General features: G+C 36.2%; 1 protein-coding gene and 1 long non-coding RNA gene across 6 annotated transcripts in view; one reads left to right on the top strand and one right to left on the bottom strand.

The window, feature by feature from the left end:
* The window catches only part of SYT1 (synaptotagmin 1), an 898,755-nt gene that overhangs the window by 515,370 nt on the left and 367,110 nt on the right, over positions 1-16,275 (top strand). For all 5 annotated transcript variants that reach the window (XM_072973351.1, XM_072973353.1, XM_072973352.1 and 2 more), the window contains one exon: positions 14,684-14,798. The gene's annotated coding sequence lies outside the window, so the exon portion shown is untranslated. The remainder of the gene's footprint in view (positions 1-14,683; positions 14,799-16,275) is intronic.
* The window catches only part of LOC140700242 (uncharacterized), a 332,718-nt gene continuing 329,224 nt past the window's right edge, over positions 12,782-16,275 (bottom strand). Inside the window, exon 4 of the long non-coding RNA XR_012078604.1 lies at positions 12,782-13,497. This is a non-coding gene — a long non-coding RNA (uncharacterized lncRNA). The remainder of the gene's footprint in view (positions 13,498-16,275) is intronic.

The following is a 16,275-nucleotide window of genomic DNA, read 5'->3' as shown; positions in this document are numbered from 1 at the left end:
TCATGTCCTTGGGACCTGTAAGTGCATTTGAATGCTGCACTGTGATCAGGGAGGCCACATGAACTGATTCTGTTTCTGACGAACGTGGTTCTAGAGTTTGAACCAAAGAATTCAAGAAACAAAGACACTACTGGTGATTTTGAAAAACCATACAAAGCTCAAGTTAAGAACTGTATTCCGGAGTGGTTTAAAAATGGCACATATTTCAAAGTGATTTAAATAATTAAGAAACCTCTCTCTTTATATATTTATTGAAGTATAGTCAGTTTACAATGTTGTGTCTATTTCTGGTGTACAGCACAACGCTTTAGTTGTAAAGGAACATAACTATATTCGTTTTCCTTTTCTTTTTTCACCGTAAGTTACTACAGGATACTAAATGTAATTCCCTGTGTGGTATAGTATGAGCTTGTTGTTTATCTATTATATATATATTAGTATCTGCAAATCTTGAACTCCCAATTTATCCCTTCGCCACCCTCTTCCCCTCCTCCCTGGTAACAAATGGGACCTAATTAAACTTATAATCTTCTGCACAACAAAGGAAACCATAAACAAAACAAAACAACCACCTATGGAATGGGAGAAAATATTCGCAAAAGATGAGACTGACAGAGGCTTAATTTCCAGAATATATAAACAGCTCATACGACTTAATAAGAAAAACAAACAACCCAATCCAAAAATAGGCAGAAGACCTAAACAAGCAATTCTCCAAGGAAGACATTTTATATATACTTAATTTTACATTCTAGTGGCTAATATCTTAGTAAAGAAACAATTAGAAAGTCAACTTTGCTATTTACACGCTTTGTTGGGATTTTTGCTTGTCATAGAAGAAAATAAAAGAAGGTAAATTAGGAAATTTTAAGAGTTTCTGTTTTCACCCGGTTTGATTTTGTTCAAGTTTTTTTTTTTTTTTTTTTTTGAAATTTTAGTCTTTCCGGAGTTTCTCTTAACAAACACTTTAAGGAATGGCATAAATCTGAGGAATTTTCAAAATATTTTCTGCTGTCATTTAAATATACACAGAATCTGGCAATACAGTGATCTGGAAAGTCAATGCTCATTTCTTGAGTGAATAGGTAAATATATTTAATAATTGGAAAATAGAAACACCTTTCTGAACCAGTTTTTCTCATAGTTCTTCATTTGAAAAAAGAAGTTAGGTCCTGTAGCAAATAGTGAAATCACTTGGTGGACATAGGTGAAATGGACAGGTGTATTAATAGGCTCCCTGCCTGGGACAGCACAGTCTATTGGAAAAAACCAGCAAGCAGAGAGGCTAGTGCAGACTAGGACATTAGCGTCACATTAAGAGAGGTTCATGGGATGCTCTGGGGGACACAGAAGTGATTCTCTTTAAGGATGGCTTTTGAGAGATGTGAGTAGAAATGAGGAACCCCCTTTGAAGAATTCCAACTGAGAAAAAATAAGCTAGCTAAACGTTTTAAAGAAGGGCCTGCCATGGTTTTCCCTGTAGAACTAAAAACATCATGTACTTGAACTATAATAATTTCTAGTAGCTCGTGGTCTGTGCCCACATAGTGGCCAAGGAACACAGAGCGTGGAGGCAAAAAGCAATACACAACTATTGCAATTCTATTTTTAGTAGCCCAGTATGGATCTGACATCCACTAATTACCTAAAGTTATCTTTAAACGTACTTTTCATTCTACCTCTCTGAAGTGTGCATTTCTCTATCCAAGTCCCATTTTTTGGAATATTTAGTATTCTACTGTTGTCCTTAGTTTGCTATTTTAAGCTTTAAGCAGTTATTACTCCCTGAACTAGTGATTCAGGATTTCTATGAGCAAGTTCATGTTGACCCAATAGACTGCTTTCATGTCTTCATAGAGGTTGATTACATCCTCTTTGTCTTTTTTCAAATGGAGATACTCTCTTTGCAACCCTGTCTGGTGTAGCAGTCCCCTCTTTTCTGAATCACAAGCAGTACGTCAGAGAAGAAAAATAAGAAGGTAGTGGTAGGCATTGCTGAAATGGTGAGCCGTTCTCACGCATTACTAATGGCAGCTTGAAAACTATTTATGCAGAAGGATGCTTGGCACAGGATAAAATGATCATCCTTCCAGAAGATGTAAGCTGTGTAACTGAACTGGAATAACTGTTCAACACTGCATCCTCTTCTCTTCTGCTTGATGGGTCATACGTGGGTAAGGGAACATAATCATTTACTACCTACCTGATGCTATACTTTAGCAACTTCATGGTAAAACCTTTTGACACATATGTTACTCAACCACTCCTATGTTCCTACAGGGACCAAATGTAATATTGTTACACTCCTATAGTGTTAAATTTTAAGATCACATCATCTCTTCTAACTAAAGTGTATTGAGATGAAAGTACTGGATTGTGTTTTTTTATAGGATTTTTGTGTGTGTGTGGGGGGGGCTTGTGTTTAAGCTACATTAGTTTGATTTTGTTTTGCTTCCTTCAAACTGTCTGACTGTGCTGGTATAGTCTTTGCAGGAACTTGGGTCACTTAGCTAACTTAGGGAATTATCTCATAAAATTGCTACAAAGATTAAATTACAATAAGAGATAAAGTATTTAGAACAATGCCCCCCCCCCACGGTAATCACTTGATAGCATTCTTTTTCGGGTATTATAATTAAAATTATCACTCCATAGGTCAATTACCTTTATTTTTTTCCAAGCAAGCTTACCCCAGGTAGCCTATAAATGATTCATAAAACCTGAACATCGCTACTAGAAAACTAGCTCAAGTTGATGACCTAAATATTACATCAGCCAAGTATGACAACTTTGCAAAGAGACTGGAGTATGTGTTGAGTGTATATATGAGTCTTTGGGGGGCAAAGAAGGGAGGAGTTGCTCTATGCGTGTTCTCAGACCTAATCTATATAGGATATTCTAAAAGCAAGATGTAATTCAATTTTTTAAAAAGAATTGCCTGAGAGGAAAAATGAATTTAGTTAAATTGGATTGGGAATAAATAATTGTATAAGTTAAGTATGCACCATACCACATCCCAGCTGGTATTTTGAATATTCAACTCTGATCAGGTTACTGCCCACTACTAACCCAGTTACAGCTCTTTGGTGATTTTATAAAGTATAAGGAAAAAAGCCCAAAGACCTTGCCTGATATCCAGGGACCTCTGGGATCTGTGCTACATGTTGGTGTTGTTCAAGGACACTCAGTGATTTTCTCATCTCACTCTTTATATGTTCCTGGGAATTTCAGCTCTTCCCTTAGCTTCTGTTTTCCCCTCTACATGGTCTCAGATCTCTCTCCTCAACTCCTCAATTTGTTCTTTATCCCCTAGTTTTGCAAATAAGGGTAGTTAAGAGCCTGGGTTTTGAAGCCAAAGAGCTTGGATGTAAACGTCAGCTTTACTTACTGCTTATGTGACCTTGTACAAGTTATTTAATATCTTCATGCCTCAATTTCTCTTGTGAAAACGTGGAAAATGCATACTCCGTAATATGATTGTGAAGGTTAACTCCATATATAAAATTCTTGGACTAGAACCTGACACATAATAAGTGTTTTATTAGATACCTTGTTGTCAGTGTTGTTATTGCTGATTGAGCAGATAGCATGAGCAAGGAGATACAATACTGAGCAAATGAAACCCAACCCCTGCTCTCCTGGAGATCCTGCCAGATTTCTGTGCTTGGTTGACCTCTTGGTATTTCAAATACCAGATATTTAAATCCAAATCAAGTTAGTGTTTCCCTCTCAAATCTACATCTAGTCCTAGTAACATTTAACATCTTTGAGATGGATACCGGGTAAATTGAACATGACTTCAGTTACCAACCTTCTGAGTGTTTCACAAGTGAGAAATAGGGGTCAGCCACTTGCCAGTGATCACACAGTATACGTTCTGGAGCTGACACTCGGACCAATATTGCTCTTCAAGCCCCTTATGTGAGAGTCTATTGCCTAAGATACCATGTTTCCTGGAACCTGGGAGATCACCAATAAATATTCTTGGATAAATTAATATAATGAACCCTAATTTACTAACTCAGAATTTACATTTTTTACTGTGTCTACTTTATGTTCTGTTAGAAGACAGAGAATTGGGACAGGACTGTATTTGCTGAGCACAAAACATGTATATATTTTAATCATTCATTTGTCATACTTCATCTCATCCTATCCCATAACACTAAGACTGGTGTCATTATCACCAATGTAAAGGTGAGAAAACACTGGAGTTGGAACAATTTTCTTAAGATTCCTGAGCTGGTACATGTTAAAGTTGAAATTGAATTCCAAGTCTATCTAATTCTAAGGACCTATAATTTTTCTACTATACTACCTTGCTAACTAATTTTGCCTAGCAATCTGGAGAGAGTAGTCTCCTCTTACACCACAGTTTTAGCTTTTTACAATAAATACGTCAAATGTTCTATCATATCACTTATTTCAGATAAATCAGAATTAAAACATTGACAAGGTAAATCATCTATGTACTTACAGAGCCTTAGACAGAATCCAAAGGTATGATTGAAAAACTCAAGGTTGTGATTTAATTCCCTGTTATTGTATCTTTTTGGTATAATATTGGAGAAAGTACTTACTCCCTTAGGTTCTTTTTACATATATAGAACATTCAAATAATTAATATTCATATAAGCCTCGTCTTGCAAATAACTATTGAGAGAAATTTAAGTGAAATAATCACTGTTCTGAATTACATATGACTATGAAGTCAATATATGCTTCTACTCTCCTTAATTCTTCCAGTATATTATTGAATAATTCCTTCAAAAACTAGGTATCAAGGATGATAAATAAAAATATTAGCTAATATTTGAGCATAAACTATTAAAGGACAATCATGCAGTTTTAATTTCTTTGGTCGCAGTGGAAAGTGGCATCTTAGCCAGCCTAGCAAAAGGCTGACATATTTTCTGACACACCTTATGCTCAATTTAACAAACATTTATTAAGTGCATAGTGTAGGCAAGGTGACTCTATGGAGGGTGTAAAAGAGGCTAAAATATCATTCCTGCCCTTGAGGAGTTAATAATCTCATGGCCAAAGCAGACCTGTATGCCATCAACTGAAGGTTTTGGTAGAATAAAGAGCCAGGCTAGAGGGCAGAGCTCTGTGGAGCTTTGAATGGAGTGGCAGGATATTAAGGGAAGACACACACCCATTATGAAACTAAAGCACATATAGGCAATAACATGATAAGAGCCTGGATTAGTCAGTGGACTGATAGACTAGAAGGGGAGGAATTTCAGGGCAACAATCAATAATATGTGACACTTAATCGGATGGGGGAGTGGAAATTAGGGGAAGTCAAAGATGAATTTCAGTTTTCTTATCAGATACCAAGCAAAGGAACACAAAATAAGAAAAAGCTGTAAGGGACATGTGTGACATTTCATTTAAGGTTTGTAGGTTTGACATACCAATAGGACATCTATAAGGAGATAGCCATCAGGAAGAAATTTGGGTCTAGCATATAGTTAAAAGGAAGCAGAAAAAGAAACAACAATAAAACACAGAACTACAAAAACTGAAAAGTATGGGAACTGATACAGAACTGATGTAGTGAGATGGTGAAATGGTGCTTAGCAATCTAAATAACGTAGAGGCGTTGAAAATTGACAATTAGGTGTTGGATTTGACAGCCGTGAGATGCCTGATGAGTTTAATGAATAAGGAAGCCAGATTGCTGAAGATTTAATAGGTATTTTCAAGTGAATATAGAAACATTCACTATGAAAATTTCATAGTTGGGAAGAGAAAAGTGAGTATATAATTTAAAAGGTAGGCGATGTGGAATTAATATTTTGGCTTAGCATGGAGAAAAATGAACTTGTTCATAAACTAGGAGAAAAAAATAGAGAAGAAAAAGAATAAAGATTCTTAAGGTCAGTAGAGTAGGAGTCTATTTGCGGCTTGAGGTTGGTTTTGATCTCTTAAAAGCATAAACAATATTTTGAGTGTATGTAAATTTTTATGGGAAGAGTCGTGAGATTCTCACAAGGATCTATACTTCTAACTGCAACACCCCAAAATAAATTTTGGAATCTCTGAAATGTACAGCGGGATCACGGAACATTTTATAGACAATGCCCAAGGAAACAGGATGAAGTTAATTCAAGAGGATGTATATTCTGTACTATTTCACTGAAAATTTCATCTTTGAATCTGAGAGTCTTCCATGTATATTTATAACCGATTTGGAAGCAATAAGTCATATCATCTCTTAATTTACTCTGAATTCTGAAAGGACAGGACCTTCACTTTATACATTACCTAAAAGATAACTAAGGACTTGCCTCATCTGTGTCACGCATAGTGCAGGATGGACTCAGATGATTAGGTCAGACACTTAAACTAGACTTTAAGGAAACTATGCCAATGTAGGACTCAGTAATATTTTGGTAGACAAAATATCTCAGCTGAAACAGGAAGAACTCATTCATTCAACAGATGTTTATAGATTGCCCATATAGGCCAGGTACTATCCACGGTGCTGGAATCATGGGCATGAACAAGACAGAAATGTCTGCATTCATGCACTGTGGCCAGAGGGAGACAAAAATCAACAAATGGGCAAATAAAGTCTGTGATACCAGGTCTTGCTAAGTGTTATAAAGAAAGTAAATATGGGGAATGGGCACAGTGGCCGTGGGAGACTTCCCTACAAAGGTGACATTTGATAAAAGACTGGCTGGAATAAAGTGAGGGGAGGAGCCACACACATGTGCAGGAAAAGATCATCAGTGGTAGAGAGACGAGGCCCTGGAAGGGGTCGAGGAATAAAACAAACCTGGATAGAACCGTGGTTTGCTGAGCTGGAGGTATGGCCAGTGAGTCCGGAGCAGACTGAGGAAGACAGAGATGAGGAAGGCCCGTGAGGACAGAAAAGGCTTTCGGGCCACGGTGAGGAACTGAAACAGGAGCAAGTCAAGCGGGGGCTGAAGGGAGTAGCTTGACTTCCTCCAGATGTTTGACTTGACTGTGCGGTAAAACCTGCAGGGAGTGTGGAGAAATGAGGTTGGAGACGGGGCTAATAGTATAATCACCTTCACAGGATAGAAAAGACTTGATACGTGATTTGCTACCAACTACCTTCAGCAATACACCAGTAACCCGAGGTCTGCAGATCAAAGACATCGCTAGATAACTTCATTATCCAAGATTCTCTACCAATATATACTGATGGTTTATCTCTTCATACAGGACACTGTATTGAGTACAATAGTTTAGTTTGAAATAGGTATATTCTGACATAGTAGGTTTAACTAATTATATACATTTTCTTACTTTACAGTGCCTAAAGTTCTAAGAGTTTCCAACGTAAACATATTTCACTGATTCATATGTACATAGTTTAAAGAACATGAAAAGAATTAAGGTAATTTGATTCTTTTCAGTTATTCTAAAATTGTACCTGTATATCATGAATAATGGTTCAGTCATTAATTGGGCTTGTTTATAAACTTTATAAAATTTCTAACTTCAGTTTTTTGAGTGGTTCTCTTTAGTTCACAATGCTTTTAGAAATGTAAAATAATTCTAGGAACTAAAAAATAAACATCCCAGTCTGCCCTTCTCCAATGTAACTGATGGACTTAGAATGCTAGTGATTCTTGGGTAGATTTAAGTTTTGTAAATTATTTGCTTTTACATCTGATTTCAGAAACAGGTAAAATGTTAACTTAATTTTTCAATTGAAATTGATACAGTTGTCTTCTATTGATGTTATCTTCTTATTTCCCATAAAATATATGTCATTTTTTAAAAAGAATAGGTAATTTATGAAATTTAGAATCATAAGTTTGTGGTTCATTGTTACATGAACAAGTTATTTCAATAGAGACTTCCCTATTCTATTGCATTATACTTGCTTATATCTGGGTTTTCTCATACCTGGGTTCTTCCAGCACTGACAATGTGTATAAAAATGTAGGACTAAATATTTTGTTCAAAATAACTGTTATACCATATACACCATACCAACAAAATATTTTTTTTACAATTTATATATTTTTTAATTGATAGGGACTTTTCTCATCAAAGTTGAAAGCTTCTTTTTAAATTACAAATTTTTTTTATTGCAACTTAGCTATAACCTGGTTTATTTAGTGCTTATTTACATGAAAACCTTGAACTTGTTTATTTGGTAATACTACAGAGCCATGCAAACAAGGTCAGTATACTCTTCCTTCATTATCGTTAATTTTTCATGATTTTGTTGCCTTTTGATTAGAGTTTACATCTCTTACAATTTCTTGCATTTTAAATATATTTTCTAAAGTATTTACTGTATATGTATTTTGTTTGTGTCTTTATTTTTCTATTTGGCACTCCAACATTGGCACTTGTATTGAATTTAGCAAGTACAGTAATAGTAACAGAATTTCAATTGAGTTTTACAAGAACTTAAGCAACATGAAGGCAGAGACTTTATCTTGTTTGTCTCTTTAATTTCAGACCTACAAAAGTGCACAGCACAAAGTAGGTGCTCTATAAATATATGTTGATGAGAGAAGAAAGAAGAGATGACAAGAAAAAGGAAAAGATGAATTAATAAGACAGTTCTTTCCCTTAAGAGACTTAAGAGTCAAGATAAGGAAAAAATGTGCATGAAAAACTAAAAATAATAATCAGTACACTGATGTACACTCCAATATATGATAATTGTATGTACTTTCAGTATTCAAGAATGGGAACCTTTAGGCTGTTGTGGTGTTAATTTGAAATTGTGTTAATGATACTGAAAAGAATAATTAGGTTAGTAATAGTGATGTTAAGACTAGCCAACCCAGCAGGGCTTATTATGTACTAACATTTCAATGGAATTAAGTTATCCAGTCCTTACAGTAGCACTACTGGACAATTTTATATTCATTTTTTTAGATGATGGAATGGGGGTTATAGCTAGGAAGTGCTGAAGACAGAATCCAATACAACAACCAAAAAATAAGTCTGGGAAAAATCAGTTCAGTCCTTTAGAGTAAATATGACTCAAGAAAAGCTTTTTTTCCATACAGGACTCATTTTTTCACTTCAATTTCATTTGTTTTTTTCTTAAATTGGACTTAGAATAAAGTAGTAATAGTTATAAATATAACAATATAAATATTATTTTAAACTATTTGGAAGTTCACATGTCTTAAATAGCACAAATGTTAATAAATTTAATACATTTTTCAAAGGATAAAGAGTACCTTTTGAAACAAGCAACTCAAGAAAATTGAAGAGCATGTCGGTGCTCATCTAGGTACACCTAAATTCCCACAGCGGTCAAGTGTTGCTAGTGTCACTCTGATACCTAGTAATTTAACATAACCACTAACAGTGGTCAATAGATCATGGTGTAAGAAAAATAGATCATGTGCAGGATGGCCAGTTGGAGCAAATCTGTAGACTAGATTCCTTTCCTAACTAAATTTATCTTATAGAGAAGTCCAAACCTCTTTTAAATAACTGAATATGAAACTTGAAAATATATTTACAAAAGAAAAAATAAATATATTCATTTGTCCTCACTAACAAAGGACTAGAGAAACTGAAAGCAATCACTTGAACCAAAACAGGTTGTTAAAATCCACTGTGTATTCTACGTTGAGGTTTTAGAAATAAAGAAAAAAAGATGAAAGTAGACGCATTGTTTTGTGGATTAAATCAGACAAGAGAGCCAAGTTCTTAAAACTCTCTTTGTCTGATCAATTTACAAAGAAGAATTATATAAAATTCTCTGTGGCTTTCATCTCACACAGACTAATATATGAAAGGATTTCTCCCTGGCATTTGTTTGTTTGTTTTAAAAAAAAATCCGAAGAAATTTTACTTCTAATAGTAAAGCAAAAACTTAGAAAAATAAGTATTTTATGCTATTTTAGCATTGTATTTCTAGAAGTCAAGTGTTATGTTGGACTATGCATTGTAGCAAGGAAATATGAAGTCTGTAATGAAAAAGGTACTTTTAATTCACTGGACTGAGAATCAAAAGACATGAATGACAGCTTCTGCTCTGCTTCTGATAGTCTGTGAGAACTTGGGCAAGTGAATTTCCATTTCTGAACATTTTATCAAGGAGGGCAGTCATTGACCCCTTTAGAGAATCTAGCGAAAAGGCACAAATACATGAATGCATACAATTTCACATAATACTTCAGGGGGTTTGCTGTCTTCTTGGAGCTTTGGTCTCTACCAATAGGTAATAAAACCAAGGACTAGTACTAGTAATTCTTAAAGTACTTTTGCATTCTGTGTTTCTAATACCATTTGCAAACATTTTGTCTTAAATTATTTTTTTAAGAGGGAAAATTTTTTTGAATGGTGTAAGTAAGAGTCTTACTTTCTCCTCTACTTTTTGCCTTTGCATGTTGCAAACAAAATTCTTCTTACATAGTTATTTTATAGGGCGTCTTGGCATAAGGAATATTCAAATGTCATTTTTCTTTCAATTTTCATGTTTCGGGTAATTCTGCTAGCATATTGTCTCTGATTTACTTATACATCAGATGAAAAACCTGAGGTAATGCATTGTAAACTAATCTTTTATATTTTCTTGATCAAGGTTCACTGAATCTTTAAACTTACTCTGACTACTGTAATGTCAGTTTTCCATATTAAAGCAGTACTCAAGTTAGTTTTTTAAAAATTACACAATAAAAAATGAACATACCTAAGTAAAAAGTAAGGACGTCATAAGCAAATAACCTTTGGCAGTTGTTTTTGGAAAACTTTAGACACATTCCTCTAGATTATTTAAGCTATTTGGTCTTTAAAACAATTTATATCTAACCCAGTTAAAATTTATAGTACATGTGTTCAATGGAAGAAAATAATTGTTAATTAAAAATCTCACTCTGTGGAAACATTCTATTAAAATTCCTGGCTTATTAGATATTTTATTTTGTCTATGAGCTTTTTATGAATTCTGTATTATAAAAATATAATCTTGGTCTGACAAAATTTGAAGCATATACATTTGGTTAATGGTACATTCCTCTAAGTTCGCCTGTCAAATGAATTGTACAAAGAGTCCTGTATCTGTACCCATCTCTAAATTGATAATAACTAAAGGATTTAGAGTTTTGTGAAAATATCAAGAGAATTTGCTGGAAAATGACTGCATTTTATTGTAAAATTATTGAACCTAAAGTCTAAGAGAAATCCATTAGGAAAAAATGTGTTTTGCTTTCAAGTTAACTTCCTTATCTTTTATTTTTTTATACATGTGCTTTGCCCAAATTGGTTTATGTATACCTTTTCCATGAGCTACAACTATAAATACTGTTCTTTAATCACCAGGAGCACATTTTATTAGTCTAATATGCTCCACTTTACCAAGGAAAGTTGACCTCCCATGAAAGTAACGTAGTGAGAAATATAACATTTAATGATGGCTGCATTGCAGACAGCAGACAGTTTTCTAAATGATTCATACATTTCAAGGTGTCTTTGTTGAGTTACTACTATTTTCTGCCGAATGGTGTTTGAAGCACTAAATAGGCATCAGTCAACCAAACCGAAAAATACTCTGGCTCTGACAGGTTTTTAAGAGGTGGTGATGGTGAGAGGAAGAAAGCATCTATGTAGAGAAATGATAAGGACGAGGAAGTAAAATGCAGCATAACTTAGAAGTTAAGAGAACAAGTAACCCCAAACCTCATCAAGTAAACCTTAAACATCGGGGAGTTAGAAAATTAATGTTTAAATGAATACAATAAATTTCACTCCCAAGAATAAGTAAAAGAAAATTTTCTCATTGTGTTAAATATCCCCACCCCAATCTATAATCCAAAGAGTAACTGAGGGGCTTTGATGCTTCAGTGGTTTCCCATGGTTCCCACACCTGGAACCATTAGAAACGGCCGCCCCAAGCCGGCCTCCAATGCTGACACCCATCTTGCTTCTCCATACTCATGACATTACAACCACATTGACTTTTTGTTCGGTTGTCCTTGTTCCTTAAACATAGGAAGCTCCCTTCTGCCTCAGGACTATACACATACACTGTTCCACAGTGAATCTTCCCCTTGACCCCACCCTTTCTCTATATCCAGCTAATTCCTAAATGTGATTTCTGCCAGGAAGCCAATTCTGGGTGAGACTCCGCAGGCCTCATTCTCCTAGCATCTTTACCTGTCCTTTTGGGAACGTACTACAATGTTAAGTATGTATGACACATACTCTGTGTGTGTCCTTACCCTCTGTCTCCTTCATGACCTGCAAGCTCTGTGGAGTGAGGTGAGGTGGGCGCTAGAGGCAGCTGTCTATCTCCTTTGCTGAGGAATTTTCAGTGTCTCACACCCTGCCTGACACAAATAAGCATTGAGAAAATTGTTGCTGAGAGAAGGAATGTCCGAAGTTTACAACACATGGTTTTATGTAACACATTGTAAAGTGGTCCTGGTGGGAGCTGGTAATGTCCTTCAAACCACGTGACTGAGCAGAATGATTCTAGTTGAATCTTTTGTTTCTAAAGCTGTGTTACATACTGTTCCTGCGCCAGACTCTGCTGGAAGTCTACTGCCTGCTTGTAGGCTCATAGTCCCAATGACAGATGGTTTTTAATCTTTGCTATTTGGCTTCCAAAATGGGTGTATATTACCAACTCATGTATTCTCACCGCCATTTAGAAAATGACTCTGGGGGCTGTGCCCTGAGAAATCACATACTTTCTGGGACCTGTAGCCATGGGAGAAAGGTTTTTAACGCTTTCTGGTGGGAAAAGTCATTTTATGCTTGGAATTGTTGTTGGAAAGAAGCTACAATTGTGAAAACCATTAAATAATCCCAGGGAGCAAGACAGCTCAGGAATTTATTGTTTGATCGCCTCACCTCCTGTGTGTGTGAAAGGCACAAACACATACGCATATAAACACACAGGGCTGGTGATGTTCTCTGCTTCTTTCACACGAGAACTTTGAATTCTCCTCAAGGATGGGAAGGATCCATCTTCAGTGCCTGCCATTCCTCAAATCTCCACTGTGCCACTTCGCCATCTGTTGTAATATTTTATTTCCTTATCTGTCTCTCCAGTTTTTCATCTCTGTCTCTCCAACTTTTCTCATATTTATCCCCAAGACCTGACCAGCCAAAAAAAAAAAAATCCACCACAGACACTCAATTAATATTCATTAAATGAATCATAGATTGTAAATAAGTACTTATAATGGAAGCAGACCGAGCTAGAGTCCACCATCCCTTGTCTGTTGCAGCCAGGCAAGATGAAGTTCTCTTATGCAGCATCTGTTCCTTTAAACCAACAACTAAGGTTTTCCCAAACCCATAAACCCTCAGAAGATTTTCCGAGGTGGATTTATGCCAGAATGATTCTGGTCCATTAGTTGGCAAAGAGGACTCCTGAATAATTGCAGAGGAACTATAAAATCCTACTCAGAATATAATGAAAGCTGCAGGGGATTGTGTGTTCGTTTATCTTGTAGTAGGAGAACTTGAATCCTCAGATAACAGGGTGTTGCCGTGTTAGCTTCCTCTGGAGAACGGAAACTCAAACTGGAAGAGAGCAGAATGGTCTGATTAGTATCAGAGCCACTGGAATCCGCAAAGCTTCCCTTCTTAATTGGAGCTACAAGATGGAGCTGATAACTTACAGTTTCCCCCTGTGTGTTTGTACATTTGCAAATGAATTATGCCACTTTACTTAGTTTTCAGAGGTTTCATATTCTACAGTCATTGTTTAAAAATGTCAAATATAAGATAGGTTGCTCCGCATCAGAGAATAGATAAACAAAATAAAGAGTATATAACAGGCACACATTACTATATATAAAAGCGATAAACAACAAGGCTCTACTGAATAGCACAGGGAACTATATTTAATTTCTTGTAATGAGCTGTAAGGGAAAATAATCTGAAAGAAAATACGTATCTATGTATATGTATGTATATGTCTATTTGAATCACTTTGCTGTACACCTGAAACATTATAAATCAGCTACAACTCAATAAAAAATAAAATTTTAAAAATAAAATAAACAGAAAGATTAAGAGGAAGGACAAAAAAAAGGTAGAAAAGAAAGTAGGGAAGAGCAAAGGACAAAAGAAGCAAGCAAGGAAGGGAGCTATTAAAATATTTGATAACGCTCCTCCACAACTCGGATGCTTTCCTACATGCAGTATTTCAATGTCCTTCGTGGGTAAATAGCAGTGCCTTTCCTTTCTATCAGCACTGCTGCAGCTGCTGTTGCTTACAAAGAGATGCACAAGTCAAAATAGACTCAGTTGGCTTTTCAATAATTCCAAAAGGTGGGGGTAACATTGTCAGTGAAGGCTAGCACTCCGGTATCCTAACGAGGCATCTTGTTAGCAAAACAAAGTGTGAACTGCTTAGAGATGATTCCCTGTGGGTGGGAATTCCTCTGGGGCCCTTCTGTGGTGGCGCATGCCGCTTCCCTAGAGAGCAATGCCATGGAACAGGGTATGTTGGAAGAAATACGAAGAAGTTGCTTTCTTGGAACATTTATTCTTCTAGATTTTTCTTTATGTTCTCATGTTTCATACCTATTGCTTCTTACCCTGGAGCACCTAGTGCAACCAGGAATTGATGAAGTAGAGCAGGATGTGGATAATGAATGGACGGCAGAAGCAAGTGTCTGTATACCCAGTTAGTAGCAAGGGCGAGTGTAGAGTTGCAGGCCAGAATTTTTATGCATTTTTTTTTCTGTTATTCTCTCTCAAGGAAAAACAGGAAAACAAGAACTAGTTAAGAGCGTGACAGTCGCCTGGATTTGGGAAGACCATTCACTTGCCCATTGCTTCGTTCCTGGAAATTGGACTGCGACTCTCTAATCGAGGTATTTGGGGAAAAAACAAACGTTGACATATTTTGTTGATGATCATCCCCTCGTCCCCTCACATACATATCTTGTGATGCGGCGTGGGTGAGGGGTTGAGGGGAATGGATTTGTGCGGAAGATTCCAGGACTGTATCTCCGACTTCAAAACTAGGGTTTTTATGATAGTAAAGCAAGTATTAGTATCTGTCATATCTTTTGAAATTATTACTTGTATTAATGCTCTTGCTGTGCTAGTTTAGTTGGCGGGGTACTAGCCTCTTCCGTCACAGTTTTGCTTTCTCCCACTCGCGTTTTGTGCTTCATCAAATCCAAAGTTGTCATGCTTCGTTATCCATAGATGATCTTGAGCAGCCTTGCATTCTAAAAGAATATGCCGTGGCATCTGCCTCTGTGCTTTTGTGCCCTGCTATACAGATGCTGTTAGCAAGGGGTGAGGGCTGGGCGCGGAGGCTGGCATCTGTCTCGGGCCGATGTCTCTTTGCGCCGGACTGCGCCTCACTCTTTCATATATGCCTCATTCAACCATGAAGTACATATATCGCATTGTGACGATTACATATGTTAGAGGACATAATTGGGGTTGTCGAGTATCTGCTTGAATGTCCTAACTAATGAATTCCATCCAATTCAATTATCAGTCTTAGACTCTTCATTAACCAATCAAATTGCATCTCCGGTCCCAGTTATTCCTAACACCCTTTCTCTAAGCATAAACAGAATTCTCTGCAGTAAATTGGAGGTGATTAAATTATCTCACTAATCGTTACTGGAAGTCCCATGTTACTGAAGTATTGGATTTCTGAAAAAGCGCCGTTTACATGATTCTCACTGTATACAGGAGAAATACTGTTACAGAATGAGTCTTTGTCATGAACTTCATTCTGCTGTTTGCATCTTTATCCCTGAGAAGTTGACCGCAATAGGTCTCCAATACTAAAATCATACAGAACGACTATTCACTCTTATAAATTCATCCACTTATTAAATAAATCTGTCCAATAGGTTTGTGTTCTATCTCAAGACCTTTACCTATAGGGAATGAACCATTTCAATTCTAGAAGTTGCTTCTACCTCTCATGCAATATGGTATTACAGTGTAGCACTGCAGGTGTACTGCTAAACCATGTTCTTTTCCTATTTTTTTTTATAATTTCTTTACATAAATCATGAAAGCCAATGAAGTGGTTCTGAAAGTACATGTACCTGGAATCAAACATACTTGAGTTTCCTAGGAAAGAATTGTCACTGCTAATAATCTAATGGTTATGTCAACCATTTTATAGTGAAGGGCACTGCTGATATGCTGACAGTGTGGTTCTTAGCCTACAGTTCTTAAAATATTTCCATTTTGTCCTCTTCTACTTCAATGTCTCTTAGCAACAGTTTCGTCTTCTACTCTGTAGTCATTTTGAGATACATCTCAAAATGTAGCCTGAAGCCAACCTAAGAAAATATCTATTCCTGGCTTCCACGC

This window comes from Vicugna pacos, chromosome 12 (genome assembly GCF_048564905.1).
Source record: "Vicugna pacos chromosome 12, VicPac4, whole genome shotgun sequence".
NCBI lineage: Eukaryota > Metazoa > Chordata > Mammalia > Artiodactyla > Camelidae > Vicugna > Vicugna pacos.
Note: the sequence above shows the minus strand (reverse complement) of the source record. Positions and strands in the feature narration are given on the sequence as shown.